This window comes from Schistocerca americana, chromosome 3 (genome assembly GCF_021461395.2).
Source record: "Schistocerca americana isolate TAMUIC-IGC-003095 chromosome 3, iqSchAmer2.1, whole genome shotgun sequence".
Lineage (NCBI taxonomy): Eukaryota > Metazoa > Arthropoda > Insecta > Orthoptera > Acrididae > Schistocerca > Schistocerca americana.
The window spans coordinates 754,662,655-754,679,767 of NC_060121.1; positions in this window are offsets into that span (position 1 = coordinate 754,662,655).

Genomic DNA, 17,113 nt, shown 5'->3' on the forward strand with positions numbered 1-17,113 from the left:
AAAATATTGCTGGCAATAAAAACTCGTAACAGTATTAGTCAAAAATTGTGTGGAATGATGTGCGGAGCTTCAGCAGATACTTTGCGCACATCATCCATTGCGCTGGTCTTCTCAGCAGCCGAGTAGTGTACCCTGGTGTGACTAAACAGCTGCCACACTAACTTGATTGACGTCCAGTTGAACGACACTATGCGGTTAATAACTGTGGCAATTAGACCAACAGCGATTTATTGGCTTCCTCTACTGAGTAGCATCTACCCACCCGCAATCCGTAGAAGCGAGGCCTTGCTTAGGGAAGATACAGGAGAACCTGGAATTACCTATACAGAAAGACATACCAAGTTTACGAGGAAATAGACTCCGTTCAAGGAACCCACCATTACGGCAAGCAGAAGAGCTAGATGCCAGTAATGCTGGTGTGAGAGACCTGTGGGTCCAAAGCAGTCAACTTACTGGAAATTCTGAAGAGCGCGAGTGGTTCAGAAAGTATAATTGTGATACTGCTGGCACATAACTAGACAGGAAACTGTGAGTCAAATTGAACAAAGCTCGCACCTGACATGGACGATGCGCCGACTCTCTTTACAAACGGGATGCTACAGAGTCTCCGGTTTGTGACTGTGAGGTTCCGAAACAGTCAATCAAGCACATTAGAGATGAATACCCCTTGCGTTCCTACCAGGGGAGCTGGAGTGACCTCCTGAAGCTGATTATACGGCTCTTACATTGATTAGGAGCCTAGGTATTGACATTTAGTTTCTTTTTTATGTAGTTTTGTATTTTCACATTCCTGTTATATATAGTATTACTAATGTTTATACCTGTAATTTTAAACTGCATGTGAGCCATACAACGGTGGAGTTTTTATGGATGACCATGTGGCATGCGATTGGTTTGGACAACATTCTGGACAGTTCGAGCGAATCACTTGGCCACCCATGTCATCTGACATGAACCCCATCTAACATTTATGTGACATAATCTAGATGTCAGTTCGTACACAAAATTCTACACACGTTCGCAGCCGCGTGGTAGCCGCTCGGTCTCAGGAGTTTTGTCACGGCCCGTGCGGCTGCCCCTGTCGGAGGTTCGATTCCTCCGTCGAGCATGGGTGTGTGTGTCGTCCTTAACGTAAGTTAGTTTAAGTTAGACTAAGTAGTGTGTAAGCTTACGGACCGATGAACTCAGCATTTTGGTCCCATAAGACCTTACCAGAAATTTCCAATTTTCCAACATTTTTGCAATTCAGGACGGCAACAGAGGCAGCATGGCTCATTAATTCTACAGGGGACTTCCAACGACTTGTTGAGTCCATGGGACGTCGAGTTGCTGCACTAGGCCGGGCGAAAGGAGAGCCGACACGATATTAGAAGGTATCCAATGAATTTTCTCTCGTCACTGTGTATGTAGCAGGTATTTCTTCAGCACTGATGTCAGCAAGAATCCTGCCTTCCCATTCCCATGAAAAGTGAGAAATATAGCACCGTCTAAACACTATTTTCCGTTCGGCCAATTCTGTGTACTGACTTCTCTTCTAGGCACTGTGTATGCTTCGTTAAGCAACCTACTGATCTGTTTATATGTATTTGTACATCATGTCAGCGAAACTTTTGCGGCGTTTCATGCTTCGAGGCACATTTGCTTTCGGTACACTGGCTGCAAGCTTGTTGCCACCCATGCAAAGGGGTCATTCGTTCCCTGTGAGTCTTCCGTGCAGACTGTCATTCGGTTCTCGGCTATCGTCCATACATCAGAGTCCGTACTCTGAGGAGTCCGCGTTTATCTGCTTTTTGTGCAGCCTGGATGTGGAGTTCATAATGTTATTGCCGTTGTTAAATTGAAAATGCGAGTTGTGCCGATGAGGAACTCTTAGTTTTTTCTGTTTCAGTCTTCATAACAACGTCTATCAATCTCCCACACTACTAGTACGACCCTTATTTAACAAATGCGATCAGGAATACACTAAGGTGCTGTTTCAGTGTGATGGTGTTTCCGTTGTGCGCAGTAACCAGATTATTAGTTGAATGTCGAATAACGTGCGAGCTGTTTTTGTGGTGGCAAGTGGGTAGCACTCGCACTTTTCATTTCGAAGCTCAAAACGTTACTAATGCAGAATTGTTTTACATCAAACCAGCTGAGCTTAAAGTACCGTAATGTCGATAATTTATTTATTAAGATAATAAGCTGCACTACGGAAACAGTCTCCGCTTCTGTAGCTGAGTTGTCAGCGCGGCTGCGTGCTATGTGAGGGACTCGAATTCGATTCCCGGTACTGTCAGGGATGCTTCCTTGTTGGGAGGACTGCTGCGCGGTGCACTCAGCCTTGTGATGCCAACTGGGGAGTTACTCGACCGATTAGCACCGGTTCGAAGGTCAATAAACCCCACAATGACCGGGAGAACTGTGTACTAACCACATGCCCCTCGGTACTACAGATCAGAAATGAGATCCGTGAACTGCTTTAAACTATTCAGCGAGTCCCTTGACGTCATCTCAGTGCCCGCCGTCTCCGTGTGCCCGAGGACTCGGCTCGTCAGATTCTGCCGCAACCCACTAGTCACCTGAGTGCGTTGTCGGCTACAAGTGGACTCTACTCACTCAGAACGAGGGCGAGTACGCGAGTCCGCCAGTATAACCGTTGACTCGCGGCATTCCCGCTATATACGCAACCGGCTAGAAATAAATTTCTGCCAAATTCCCGCAAATTATTGTTAATTTATTTATCACAATCATGATTTCGGCTTTATAACCATTCTCAAATGCAAGGTGATATGTCACAAAACGTTCGACCTGCCTAAATAAGAGAAACAAGTTGCATACCAATATAACGACTGATCGTTTAACAGTGAATATTGTTCTGTTTATACATACACTCACATAGATAAAAGTTTTTGGAGACAGCTGAAAATTTATTTCCATATTTAATATACACTACTGGCCATTAAAGTTGCTACAACACGAAGATGACGTGCTACAGACGCGAAATTTAACCGACAGGAAGAAGACGCTGTGATATGCAAATGATTAGCTTTTCAGAGCATTCACACAAGGTTGGCGCCGGTGACGACACCTACAACGTGCTGACATGAGGTAAGTTTCCAACCGATTTCTCATACACAAACAGCGTTGCCTGATGAAACGTTGTTGTGATGCCTCGTGTAAGGAGGAGAAAAGCTTTCCATCACGTTTTCGACTTTCATCAAGGTCGGATTGTAGCCTATCGCGATTGCGGTTTATCGTATCGTGACATTGCTGCTCGCTTTGGTCGAGATCGAATGACTGTTAGCAGAATGTGGAATCGGTGGGTTCCGGAGGGTAATACGGAACGCCCTGGTGGATCCCAACGGCCTCGTATCACTAGCAGTCGAGATGACAGGCATCTTATCCGCATGGCTGTAACGGATCGTGCAGCCACGTCTCGATCCCTGAGTCAATAGATGGGGACGTTTGCAAGACAACAACCGTCTGCACGAACAGTTCGACGGCGTTTGCAGCAGCATGGTCTATGAGCTCGGAGACCACGGCTGCGGGTACCCTTGACGCTGCATCACTGACAGCAGCGCCTGCGATGGTTTACTCGACGACGTACCTGGGTGCACGAATGGCAGTACGTCATTTTTTCGGATGAATCCAGGTTCTGTTTACAGGATCATGATCCTCGCATCCGTGATTGGCGTCATCGCGGTGAACGCACATTGGAAGCGAGTATTCGTCATCGCCATACTGGCGTATCACCCGGCGTTCCATTGGCTACACGTCTCGGTCACGTCTTGTTCGTATTGACGGCACTTTGAACAGTGGACGCTACATTTCAGATGTGTTACGACCCGTGGCTCTACCCTTCATTCCATCCCTGCGAAACCCTACATTTCAGCAGGATAAAGCACGACCGCATGTTACAGATCCTGTACAGCCCTTTCTCTATACAGAAAATGTTCGACTGCTGCCCTGGCCAGATCTCTCACCATCTGAAAACGGCTGGTCAATGGTGGCCGAGCAACTGGCTCGTCACAATACGCCAGTCACTACTCTTGATGAACTGTGGTATCGTGTTGAAGCTGCATGGGCAGCTGTACCTGTACACGCCATCCAAGCTCTGTTTGACTCAATGCCCAGGCGTATTAAGGCCGTTATTAAGGCCAGAGGTGGTTGTTCTGGGTACTGGTTTCTCAGGATCTATGCCCCCAAACTGCGTGAAAATGTAATCACTTGTCAGTTCTAGTATAATATATTTGTCCAATGAATGCCCGTTTGTCATCTGCATTTCTTCTTGGTGTAGCAATTTTAATGGCCAGTAGTGTATTTTTAGAGAATGACTAACATTTATGTTGACATATACACTCTTCCGAGGCGTTACTGAGTCTGTAATGACAGCACAAGAAAACATGACATGATGATGAAGTACAGTCTCTAAATGGTGATTATTAAAATAAACTGCAAAAATGAATGATAAGCCACATAACTCGCTATTGGCCCATAAACGTAAGTTGCCATTACCAAACGAATATAGGAATAGCATCCTTTTTTGTAGATGGGATGTAACAGTGAGACTCCTCTGTGCCCAGTTTTGTTTGACACAGCACGTACATTTTCTCATGGTGTAGGCGGAACAAACAAGAATACAACCATTTTGTTTGCACTGAACGACATTTGTATGTTTCCGCCTGAAGCGTGGTCTATAGAGTGAAACTTATTCTATATCTCACTCCTATAATGGAACATATTTGCTTTTGTGTTTTCTGCATCAGTTACTTTTCGTCTCACACCCTCCACAATCCGCAAAACACAGCTTCATTGAAGGCCATCTGATCTCGACAATCGGTCATTTCGCCTTGTCAGTGCTACATTACAGCAACAAGATCGTGTGCTCATCTTTCGTACTAACAGTAAGTTACGACTAACCTTTCACACCTGCACGCTTCAGTAAGAGAGAACTATCGACGAGTAGAAAGCGACCGCAGCACCACAGTTCGCAGACTGGTCACACTCGTGCAACTACAGCGGAAAAGAAGGAAGCCCGTTAGCACTGATGTAACAGCGGCGGCATCTTGAATTGTGAAGTACGCAACCCTAACATCAGACTCATACTCGCTCCGGTACTCCGTACCACATCTGGTGACGCTGTTACAGAGGATGACATGGCGATCGGTCGCTCCCGAATGGCTCACTTACGGTAAGACCGCGGAACTTTATCTTACATTTACAGAAACAGCACAGTACTAAGATTGTCGACGGTTGATACTATGAGTTGATAATTATGAAGTTATTTATTTAGCGTATGGCAAGTACAAATCACGTTTATAGAGAATAAGCTGCTACAATAACTTTATAACTTTGGCACTAAAAAACAAGACATAAAGAATTAAATGCAGTTATGTCATGAACAACATATATATAATTACAAATTAACATTTAGGTTTTTAATATATTGAACTGCACTTCGAGTCGCATCCAGGAAGTCCGTTGTTTGACCTGAGTAGGCTCTCAGAGGGCACTCTGCAATGATGTGCCGGATCGTCTGCTTCTCAGCGCCGCAGTCGCGCTTTGGGGATGGTGCTCTTCCCCATTTGTGTAGAGAGTCCGCACATCGACCATGGCCCGTCCTGATCCTGTCGAGGATGGTCCAGGTTTTACGTGGTAAGCCAAAGCCTGGAGGTCTGTTCGACGGTTCCAGTAAGGTGTTTACCTGTGGTGGTGCTGATTCTTCCCATTTCACTTTCCAGCGTTCTTCAAGACAGAAACCATTTTCCTCCAGATCTTTGGCCCTTATAAGAGGTGGATGTCTACAGCGCAATGTATCTCTGCCAATGCCTTTGCTCAAGGCGTGAATCGGAAGTTGCGGGTTGTCTTGTATTTTTTTAATTCTCTTAGAAGCGCATGTTCTCTTCGTAAGTGAGGTGGCTGTATGTGGCTCAGTACAGGTAGCCAGTGAATGGGGGTTGATTTTATTGTACCTGAAATAATCCTCATAGTTTGTTTCAGTATTGTGTCCACTATCTTGGTGTGAGCGCTCTTTAGACAAACAGGGGAACAGTACTCTGCCGCAGAGTAGCCAAGTCCCAAAGCAGAGCATCGCAAGGTAGAGGCGGAGGAGCTCCAGCTGGTACCACATAGTTTCTGAATGATATTGTTCCTAGTACGGATTTTTGCAGCAGTGTTGATTAGGTGTTGTTTGTAGCTCAGGGTTCTATCTAATGTCATTCCCAGGTATTTTGGATTTTTCTTATAAGGCAGAATATTGTTATCAAAATATATCTTACGGCGTCTGTTAGCCAATTTATTATTCAGGTGGAAACACATAGCCTCAGTTTTAGTTGGACTAGGTTGTAGTCTCCATTCACGAAAGTACGTTCCCAGCAAGGACAACTCGCTTGTCAGGACAGTCTCAGTATGCTCCATATCTCAATGTTGTGTAGTTATGGCCCAGTCATCTGCATTTCCAAAATTTTCAGATTTAGTATTAGGCATATCGGCTATATACATGCTGCAAAGTAGCGGTGCCAGGACTGATGCTTGGGGCAAGCCATTATTGAGTTTCATTGTTTTGCTCCTATAGTTTCCAAGTATCACCTGGAATGGTCTGTTGCAGAGCAGAAGTTTGTAAATCAGGCCTTGCCTCCATACAGTATCATAAGCCGCTGTCAGGTCTATAAATACCACGGATGTTTTTTCTTGTCTTTGGAAGCCTGCCTCGATGTAGGAAGTTAGTGAGAGGACTTGATCTGTGCAGCTCCTGTTTGGCCGGAAGCCTGCTTGTTCCACAGGGATACACTTTAGGATATCTGGACTTATTCTGTTACATATCTCTCCAGTAGTTTGTAGATCATGCTAAGAAAGGCAATTGGGCGTTAGCTGTTTGGTTGGTCATTCGGTTTACCTGGTTTCAGTATCGTTATGATTTTTGGTTTCTTAAGGGTATTTGGTATTCTTCCAGTTTCTATCATGCTGGAGAAGAACTGTGCAAGCCATAATTTTGCAAATTTACGTCAGTGAATCAGAAACTCTGGCTGAATTCCATCAAAACCTGGGGCTTTCCGTGGCTTGACGTCTCTCAGAGCCAGTGTTATCTCTTCGATTGAGAAGGGCTGTGAGTGTAGTGAATTGTTTCCTACTAAAGATTTCAACTTTTTAAGTTCCTCTTTAACTTTTATGGTATGAGCTCGGTCCCCTGGAGCTCTAGAAGTTTTACTGATGAGCGCCGCAACTGTGTTTGGAGAAATAAAGCTGGTTGGTCGTTGGTTCCTGCTACTGCCACCAAGCTTCTAAAGTAGCGACCACGCCTTTCTGCTTGATTTTGTGAAGTCCATTTCCTCAACAGTCTCTATCCATTTAGTGCGCCTGGCAGCGTCCAGACTGTGCAATAAGTCATCTGCAATCTCCCTATCCCCATGCTCTAGGAACTGTTTATAGAGGCGCTCACTCTCTTCGTTCCACCCCGGCACGTATTCTTTTCTAAATCCCTGGGGAATGCTGTCCTTAGCTGAGCTGATGACTGCTTCCACAAATCTTTTGTAATTTTTATAAGTTTGAGGTATCCATCCAAGGCGTTTATCAAGTTTTTCTGAGAAAGTAGCCCAGTCCGGTTTCCCAAAGTTCCATCTGGGCCGAGGATACGAGGAAATTAGGGGGATAGTAATGCCTATTTCTATGAGAACCGGACGATGTTGGGAGTGAGGGAAGTCCCCAAATATTCTGCCGGAGGCTGGTATAGGTTTGTTATTAGTGTCAGCCGCAACAAAGCATAGATCAGGGTGGGTTTCAGTTCCCCATGCAGCTGACTTAAATGCACTTTGGTGGTAGATGTAGAAATAAGGACTGCAGCCTCTATGTCCTTTCTAACGTACGTTGCTGTACCATAATGCCTGTGATGTGTAGCACCTATCAGGTCATAGCACGTTATTTTACCTCTTGATCTTAGTTGCTCATCGTTTTCTGTATGGGTCTCCTGGATTGCAACTATGCCAATGTTGTACAATGTTAAAATTTTATGCATGTATTGGCATTTGGCTTTACTTATGCCTTCAATATTAAGTTGGCAGACTCGTACGATCGGTCCGAGCTGTCTAATCAAGTTGCCCTCAGAAGGACGCTCAGCATTCCGTTTTCTGAGAGTCATCGTGATTTGATTATGACCAGGAGATCGTTTACCGATTGTCTGGTCGCCAGTATGGTGCTAGTTCATTTAGCGTTACCCAGGGTGCACGTGTAGCTTTCAACTACGGACGCGAACTAGCTTTACACCCCAATTATGAAGTAATGAAATCTAAAACCAACGAGTTTCAACAGTTGTTGATGTACAGAGAGTACGAATGAATTTTTAGTATAAAGGGGCGAAAGACAAGTAAAAGTGGTTCAAATGGCTCTGAGCGCTATGGGATGTAACTTCTGAGGTCATCAGTCCCCGAGAACTTAGAACTACTTAAACCTATCTAACCTAAGGACATCACACACATCCATGCCCGAGGCAGGATTCGAATCTGCGACGTAGCGGTCGCGCGGTTACAGTCTGTAGCGCCTAGAACCGCTCGGCCACTATGGCCGGCAAAGACAAGTAAATTTGAACTAAACCTACGATTAAAAAGAGTACATAATTTAAATTTTAAGCAATCTTATTTTCCCAAATCACTTTTTTTGAAAAGAATGTTCGAAATTCCAGTCTCCAACATTGTTACAAATTTGACGTCGCAGACGAAATGATTGGGATATTCCGTCGAAGAATTCCTGGCATGTTGTGGAAGATTCAAAACTCTTTCGAGCAACTCATCACTGGTGTTGACTTCCCAGAGCATGTCGTTAAATGACAGTATCCCCAGAAAGGAGTATTTCCGACCAGTGGTTACCTGAAGTATTTTGCCCGATTCGAAATTCCCTACCCTGCTCTCGCCCTTTTATCAAGTCGATTTTCCCAGCCTGTATGCCTACGGAAGAGCAGCTCTAGCACGTGCAGCGGCCTCTCTGCTTTGCCTGCCTCGGCAACTGCGTTGGCGGGCTCGTCTGAGGTCACTCTCGCAACGTCAAACTCTCACCGCCAAGCGCGTTTGCGCACTCGCACAGTCCGTAAAGAGACGAATGAATCACAGGCCTGCAAGACGGCAGGCACGGATACCCCAGACTCCAGAAATTGCCGCTGGCTGGCCGGTTCTTTGTCCGCGCCGCGTGCCGGGATGGGGGAAGTGGACTTCCATTGTCCTCGCTCGGCTGGCGATCGACTGCAATGCCGCTTCTCTGCGATGCAGCTGACAGAGGTTGCACTGCGCTTTCTGCTGTCACAGCTGTTCTTTCTAATGCAAAATACCGGAAATGCATCACCCCCTGGATGCTTATTATCCGATAACATAATTAATCAACGCGAAAGGATCAGCATTGCAAAATTGCTACATCAGCCACTCATTTATTTTCACAGTAAGCGTTTCGGTGATTTATACTTTCATGCGGAGAGTTATGTAGTTACATTGCTGGTGTCAAAAAACAGAGCAAACGCTTTTTCACAGCAGCAGACTAAGTACAAGGAAGGTTTTGTTGTGTCTTTGGGTGGTAATAAAATTGGTTTTCCGGTAATGTATTGTTAATTTATTTTTAAATAAGCAAGATTTTTTAAGAGGAATTGTACTTCCAAGATTAAGTACGTCCGAAAATATCCATTGATAGTGAGTGGGCCAAATATCTCACATCAACACGATATCGACCTTTTCCGCATTTGGTAAACGGTCCATTTTAACACGGGTAATGTATCACGAACCAAATACCGACAGCACTGGCGGAATGTTACGTGATAACACGTACTTATACGTTTGTGACTATTACAGCGCCATCTATCACAAAGCGAAAAAAGGGGTCCAACTGAAACATTCATATTTCTTCACGTACTACACGAATATGTAATTAAAAAATGGGGGGTTCCTATTTAAAAAAAAACGCTGTTGATATCCGTTTGACCTATGGCAGTGCCATCTAGCGGGCCAACCATAGCGCCATCTGGCCTCCCCCTTCAAGCTACACATGTTTCGTTCTTTGTAGTTTTTTCGTTTGACGCTTATTTCGTGAGATATTTGGCCCGGTCACGATCAATGGGCCACCCTGTATGTATATATATGGGCTGTGACAGATGTGAACATGTGCATAACCATGAGAGAAAGTCATCAAGAGTAAGAGCAAAATTAAATTAATACAGTGGGTGGCTATTGTATGTAGATCTTGCTAATTATAAATTTATAATGGATTTAGAGAACAAAAAGCAAAATGACTAGTCATCTGGTGTTGCAGATGCCGGATTTTGGTTGTTGATATTGCTGTATAACAAAATTTTTCATATGGTTTACGTGTTTATGTTTCTTAATTTCATTCTTGCGTTAGAAGATTAGTTAAGACTGATCATACATGAAGAGCACAAGGCAAAAATGATGATAGTCACTTTTTTGTAACTTTTCAAGACGACCAATTTTCTGCTCTAGTCTCTCGTATATCACAAACGTTCACCGTACAATTATCACAACAACATTTTTATTGTTCTATATCTATTTGTTTAGGTACTAAATGAAATACAATAAACACATTTTCAATTTTAAGGTACTTTATTAATTATAAACTTAAATAGGTACACAAAAAAAATGATAAAAGTGATGGTAGTCATAAAAAACTTGGTAAAAACGATGAAAGTCCACTATCTTTCTGTGCTTCTTCAGTGGATCTTGTAACCTGTAAACAGATTCTGTTTACTGTTTATTTTATAAGATTTATAATATTCAAGATTTTAACACACTAAGCCCACAAAGATTTTATTTTAATACTGTTACTTACAACTTTGTTTTGTCAGTGAGGAAGTTCTTCAAAGTACTTTTGAGCAGTTGGACTGCAAAACTGCTTCAGGTGCTGCAGGTCTTGGTACTTTCCAGGTTTTAGTTTAATCAGATCTGGTAAAAAGCAAACTTTTGGGCTAAAACCGGGGAACCTGCTGGTGGTTTTTGTCATAAAATGGTAACCTACCTACTTACATAGCGTATTATGAATTTAATTAATAACCTAACTAAAACATCTGTTGCAATAACGGCAAAAACATTTCCTGTACTGATAAGTTTCCATTACTTTCAAGGTTACACTATTGTTATAAGGTATTATTCTATAACTTATTATAGGTCTATAGATTATCGATACGTGAAAGCAAAAGTAAAGTGTTGAGTCATTTTCTCTTACCTTCACGCAGAATTAGTGGTAAAGAGAAGGACGTATTATCACCAGGGTCTTCTGTCTCTCTTGAAAGCTTGGTAAGTTGGTGTTGTGTTAGGATTGGTGACATAAGAAATCATCCAGGTAAGATGATCTGTGTTCAACGCAGTTTTAATCTGCCAGGAAGTTTCATATCAGCGCACACTCTGCTGTAGAGTGAAAATTTCATTTTAGAAACATCCCCCAGGCTGTGGGTAAGCCATGTCTCCGCAATATCCTTTCTTTCAGGAGTGCTAGTTCTGCAAGGTTCGCAGGAGAGCTTCTGTAAAGTTTGGAAGGTAGGAGACGAGGTACTGGCAGAAGTAAAGCTGTGAGGACGGGGCGTGAGTCGTGCTTGGGTAGCTCAGTTGGTAGAGCACTTGCCCACGAAAGGCAAAGGTCCCGAGTTCGAGTCTCGGTCCGGTACACAGTTTTAATCTGCCAGGAAGTTTCATATCAGCGCACACTCCGCTGTAGAGTGAAAATTTCATTCTAGAAAGCTACAATGGTCTTTTGAAAATTTTATTCCACGAATTGGTGGTGTAGCAAATGGACATTTCTTGTGATAGTGATTTTCCAAAAAAGCAGTCCATTTTCTAAATAGGTTTTGGTCAGCTTCAATCACAGTGAAAGGCGAAGGCTTTACTCTGACATTCTTTATTTCATTTAGCCAGTGTTCTGGTATCTCTGCGGGAAATCTGCCGTTTATCAGGGCCATATCTCCATCGCATTCTAGGTAAGAATGGCCGCGAATAGAGAATAAGGTTGTTATGCAGTCTACTTTTTTATGGATTTGTACCACATGATGACAGAAGTGAAACATGGTGTAGTTCTTGTTCTGGCCGCTACAAGAATCGCAAAATATGTACAAGTTTTTGACACTGGACTGTAACATGGTGAAGATACAATAGTGCAACATCGATACTACTTCGTCTGCACCTTTACCTCCTTCTGTTACTGGGTGAGCAAAAAAAGTTGCATTTCCCGTAGATAGGCTGTGGACATTGAACAAATACAATGACAATTGACAGAGGTAGTAAATGTCATTTGTGGTCAAATTAGGTAAGCTTAAATTTTTTTGAAAGTCAATGGTAAGTGCCTCAGTATCCTCCCTTTTCCTTGAAATTTTCCTACATTTTCTCTTTCTGTCATAAAACATGTTAGCTTTCGTCAAGTGTAGTTCATTCTCACATTGTTTTCTCTTAATGCTGCTTAAAATATTTGCTTTTTCCTTGACATCATTAGTCTGTTCCAGCTGGAGGTTTAGAGCTTTCATTTCTGCTTGGTACCTGTCACAGGCACTGCAGGTGTCACTTCTGGGATATCCGAAAGCTATGTTAAACTTAGATACGAATATCTGTAATGTTCATTGGACACAATCTTACCACTAGGCCTACCTGTCTTGTACAATGTGCACATTTTTTTCAAATTTAAAGTGTCTGGCAAGCATGTTTTTTTTAGTTTTATCAAAACTATAATGGCTTGTACGGCCCTTAAACGGTGCAATGTGATCAATGACACTTTGCTTAACTTCTTCTGAGGTCCTACAATGTTTGTGGACATACTTTCCTCTCTTTTCTGTTGGTGGTTCACCTGTTTCTTTCAGACTCATTTGAATAGTTTGAACCCTTCCCCCAGTTACCCCAAAAATAGACAAAAATGTATTATAACTCACAGGGGTGTCAATAAATCACCAGCCTTTATTCTTACTTTGTAGGTGTAGCTCTTATCATTAAAACGTGATTCATTTTCAGGCTTTCTTGATCTGCGATTTTTGACGTCATAAACATTGATAAGCCCAGCCAAGTATGTGGACTGAGCATCATTAGATTCTAAACTATTAAAATGAGAAATTAATCTTTTTCCTTCACCTTGACAAACTCTATCAAAACACTGTAGTCTTTTACATCTGCAATCGGGCCCAGTTTCGTGAGTACGCACTCCATGGGATTTTATCTTCTTTGTGCTAGGTTTATTGACGTTTTCACAATCTTCATCCACACTCTACTCACTTAATTCACTCATTTTCAAAGAAACTACTACCAAGAACACAAGCTATAAACTTTGGCAACTTTATAACCACAAACACAAAGTAAACAAAAGAATGAAGACAGCACGTTGAACTCCTGATCAAACAGGTTTTGCCAACCTTTTGAAATGACTCTCATCATATGTGCCCTGAACACAGATTACATTCATTGGTTTTACCGTGCACAACAAAAATAAAATGGCAAATAACTTAGTAACCGCCAACATTCTTGCCGTGTACATCCCCCTACAAATTCGGCCGTATTTGAGCTACAAACTCCTGTACTAACCTGAAAATGGGAAAAAATTGACTATCATTATTTTTGCCTTGTGCTCTTCACATACATACTACAGATAGATCAAAACTTCATTCACATATACTGTAGATGTAACTTATTGGGATATGAATGGAAGCTATTAAATAAAGCGCTGTGCACTGATATTTATCATAAATTATGAAAACGCTTCAAGTACTTTGTCAAAGCTTTCGAAAAAGTTGGTTGAGTCTGTTTCATTACTGTCATTGAACCGATTTTCCCCAAGTTCCTTTCTGTTGATACGGAATCCTAGTTCTTCACACAGAGACATCTTGTGTCTTTTTATCATTGTGTGTAGTATCTTAAGGTTGCTTTGTAGACTGTCAGATGGATGTGTTGTACCTTTTACAGGAGGCTGCTGCTGAGTGGTGTTGTGCGTTCTACTAGAAGGCACTGATGTGATCTTCGAAGCTGGTGTGGACGTTACAAACTGTTTGACTTATGTACTCAGCTGGGAATTTACTACATGTAAACGTATGCAAGGAAATGAAAACTTATCTTAGCTGCTTTTTAAGTTATGTTGTACTCTGTTGTAAATTTTATTGTTTGCTTGAAATGCAGTTCTTATTTTATATCCTTGGAAGATACGGGCAATTTTCTGCTAGATATTACCGAAGAAGGAAATGAATTTTGTTATTGTATTTCCCGATCCTTGGTGGTTATTTTGTTCATTTTCTTCCATTTTTAGCCAAGCTGTCTCTTAGTTGGCTTTATACCTATAAGTTGCAGTTATTTGTTTCATGATTCTCATTGTATTCTGGATAGTCTCGTCACTCAATTGGATTTTTGGATCTCTATGAATCACTGAGTGGTATGCTGCTAGTTTTTGCATGTTGCGCTGGCAGAAGAAAGCATGTATGTTTATGTCAGTGGTTGTTGGCTTCCCGTATACTGGGAAGACATATTTATCACCTTCCACCTTCGGGATATATGTATGATCTGTTCTTATGAACCTTCAAACACAATAAGGAAATTAAGAAATGTAATGTGTAAAACATGAGTAAATATTGTTAATACAATGTAAACTACAAAATCTTGCTCTTGCAACATTATATTCTTAATTGTTAAGCTTTTCGTTCATTAAATCCATGATATATTTATAGTTAGCAAGAAGTCTAAATTCAGCAATAACTCAAAAGATTAAATTAATTTTGCTGTTACCGTTGATGACTTTCTCTCATACTTACGAACATGTATTCTGTTGCACCCCTTCGATACTTTCAAAATAAAAGAAAAACATATTTATGATATTTATGCATACAAAACCATTTTATCTAATAATTGAATTTTGAAGTACAGTAGATGAATAGCCAAGCTCCCCAAATGGCATCTTTCACTTGTCTTTGTATTCAGTGTAAGCAAACATATCTTTGAGATGAAAAACATTTTTGTTGTGAAAGTATGCAAAAATGTAGATTTAAGTACACATGCTACAAATGGCAGCGTGCAGCACTTTTTCGATACTAATCACGTTGAAAGTACACTTCACACTTACAAATTCGTGTTTCTAACTTTAACAGTGTCTGAATCATTGCGCGCTCGGTAGCTAGCAATACGTTTCTTAGAACACGATCTTTGGTGTGCATGAGCATGACACTTTTGCCGCTAGTGGCGTTGAGCCCATTTTACTGGGAGAGGCAATGAGTGGAGCAGCACACACAGTGAAGATCTGTGGGCAACAGGCAGGATGTTTGTTCTACCATGTTCTACTACGTTTGTCTGGCTGAGCATCTCCTGGGCACGAAGGATGTGCACCGAAAACAGGAGTGGATACGTTATTCCTTTATTGACCAGGGTTTGAGGCGGACGGTGTGTCGTTGTCATCCTCGAATTTCCTAGCGTCTCCAAGCTTTTCCACTGTATGTCACCCCACAGTAGCTTTGGATGCTCGGAGAGCTACTTATAATTCGATACTATGGTGCCGAAACCACGAGGCATTCGTAAAGTCTGATCTTGCTCCCCGCTGTGAGCATGATAATTGTGACTGGTTCGATTTGTGTGCATGTTTGTATCTTCCTGCTTCTGTATCGGACTCGTTCAGCCTCCTATTGTTGTTGTTCCCTGTACCTGTGTCTGACCAGACGATTTGAGGAGCGAGTCGCTCATATGACAACACAGCAGCTGCAATTTGGTACTTGTAGAGTTGTGATTTAGTGTGTTTTAAATTTTTGGGGTTCTGTAAATTTTTTTGCAATGTTCAGTGTATCGTTATTCATGATATTCTAATTTCTTTTTTTTTTTTTTGCCTGGTACGTTGTGCACGAAATTGCCAGGTAGCTTTCTTTCATTATTTGGAGCCAGCAAACTGATGCCTCTTACAGAGGCAAATCTTGTTGCATATATTCTGGTGGGTTATATTTCAAAGCCAAGCTTGTGTCTAACGTAGGTAAGATTCATCAACCACCTGTTCGTGTCTTTCTTCCGCCTATGTATTCCGTCCCACGTCACGGTGAAGCAGCTACAGTTTCTGCCTCGAGACGTGCTTTGAAGCTGAATATCGGTTGGATGCTAAACTGCTTTACCATCTGGTGCAAGTAACGACTTATTACAACTGTTTTCCCTACGCTGCCAGAGCGTAATCTGATGACTCAAATTTCTATACGTTTTACTTAGAAGTTACTTCTCTGTTCATTGGGCGATCATTGTATGTTTGTGCCTTGGGATGCGTGCCCACTACTTGCTTAGAAAATGAGAGGTATGGTGAGTAGTGTATCGGGCCTGCCCTAAGCTCGGACGACATTTCTCGATGCATGATGGTTTCATATCAAGCAGCTTTAATTGTATTTCTTTCCTTTTAATGAACTCCTTTAAGGTAAACCTGAATTATCTGTTGTATTTTAGTCAAACACATTCTGAAGATGTTTATTACCTGCCTGTTTTGAAGACTGCTTTTCTGTCATGTTACACTTGTTATAAAACGGTGATATTTGAAGCATTCTTGAGTTTTTTGCTTAAAGAGATTGTTTTATTGATTATCAATAACTGTTCTTTAATTCTTTTATATAATTGCATGGTTTTGCCTTAATGTGTCAAGGTCCTGTTGACCTAACTGGTAAAGTCACTTTTCCTGAGGGGTGTTAAAAAAAATATTGATACGAATGATGTTCAGTCCTTATTTTGCCCGAGCGTTCCACTCTCAGGCAATCCTACGACAGCATTGTGTACCGGTGTCTTTTCCAGAAAACCAATTTTTTCATCAGTAAAAGAGGCAACATAACGTCCCTTGCTCTTGGCCTACAGCTTTGAAAATGCATCTGTACTCCTCACTGACACCAGAAATGCTACTACACAATCCTCCACCTGAAGATGATAGTGTGAGCCACAGTAATGCGTAGTGGAAAACTAAAAATAACTATGTACTAAATTGCTTTATTTATATTTATCAACAGTCGCAGCCTTCATGATGCTGTACTTTATGAGTGAAGTAGCCAAGTGCAAAATTACACACTATGAATACAGCTCAGTTGGCTATGACTATTAAATTTCAGAGCAGAAAATCGATCCGTTTTCGCTGGAGGAGTTTAAAAGTAAGATGTTATTTGGATAGACCTCTTCGTGTTAGTACA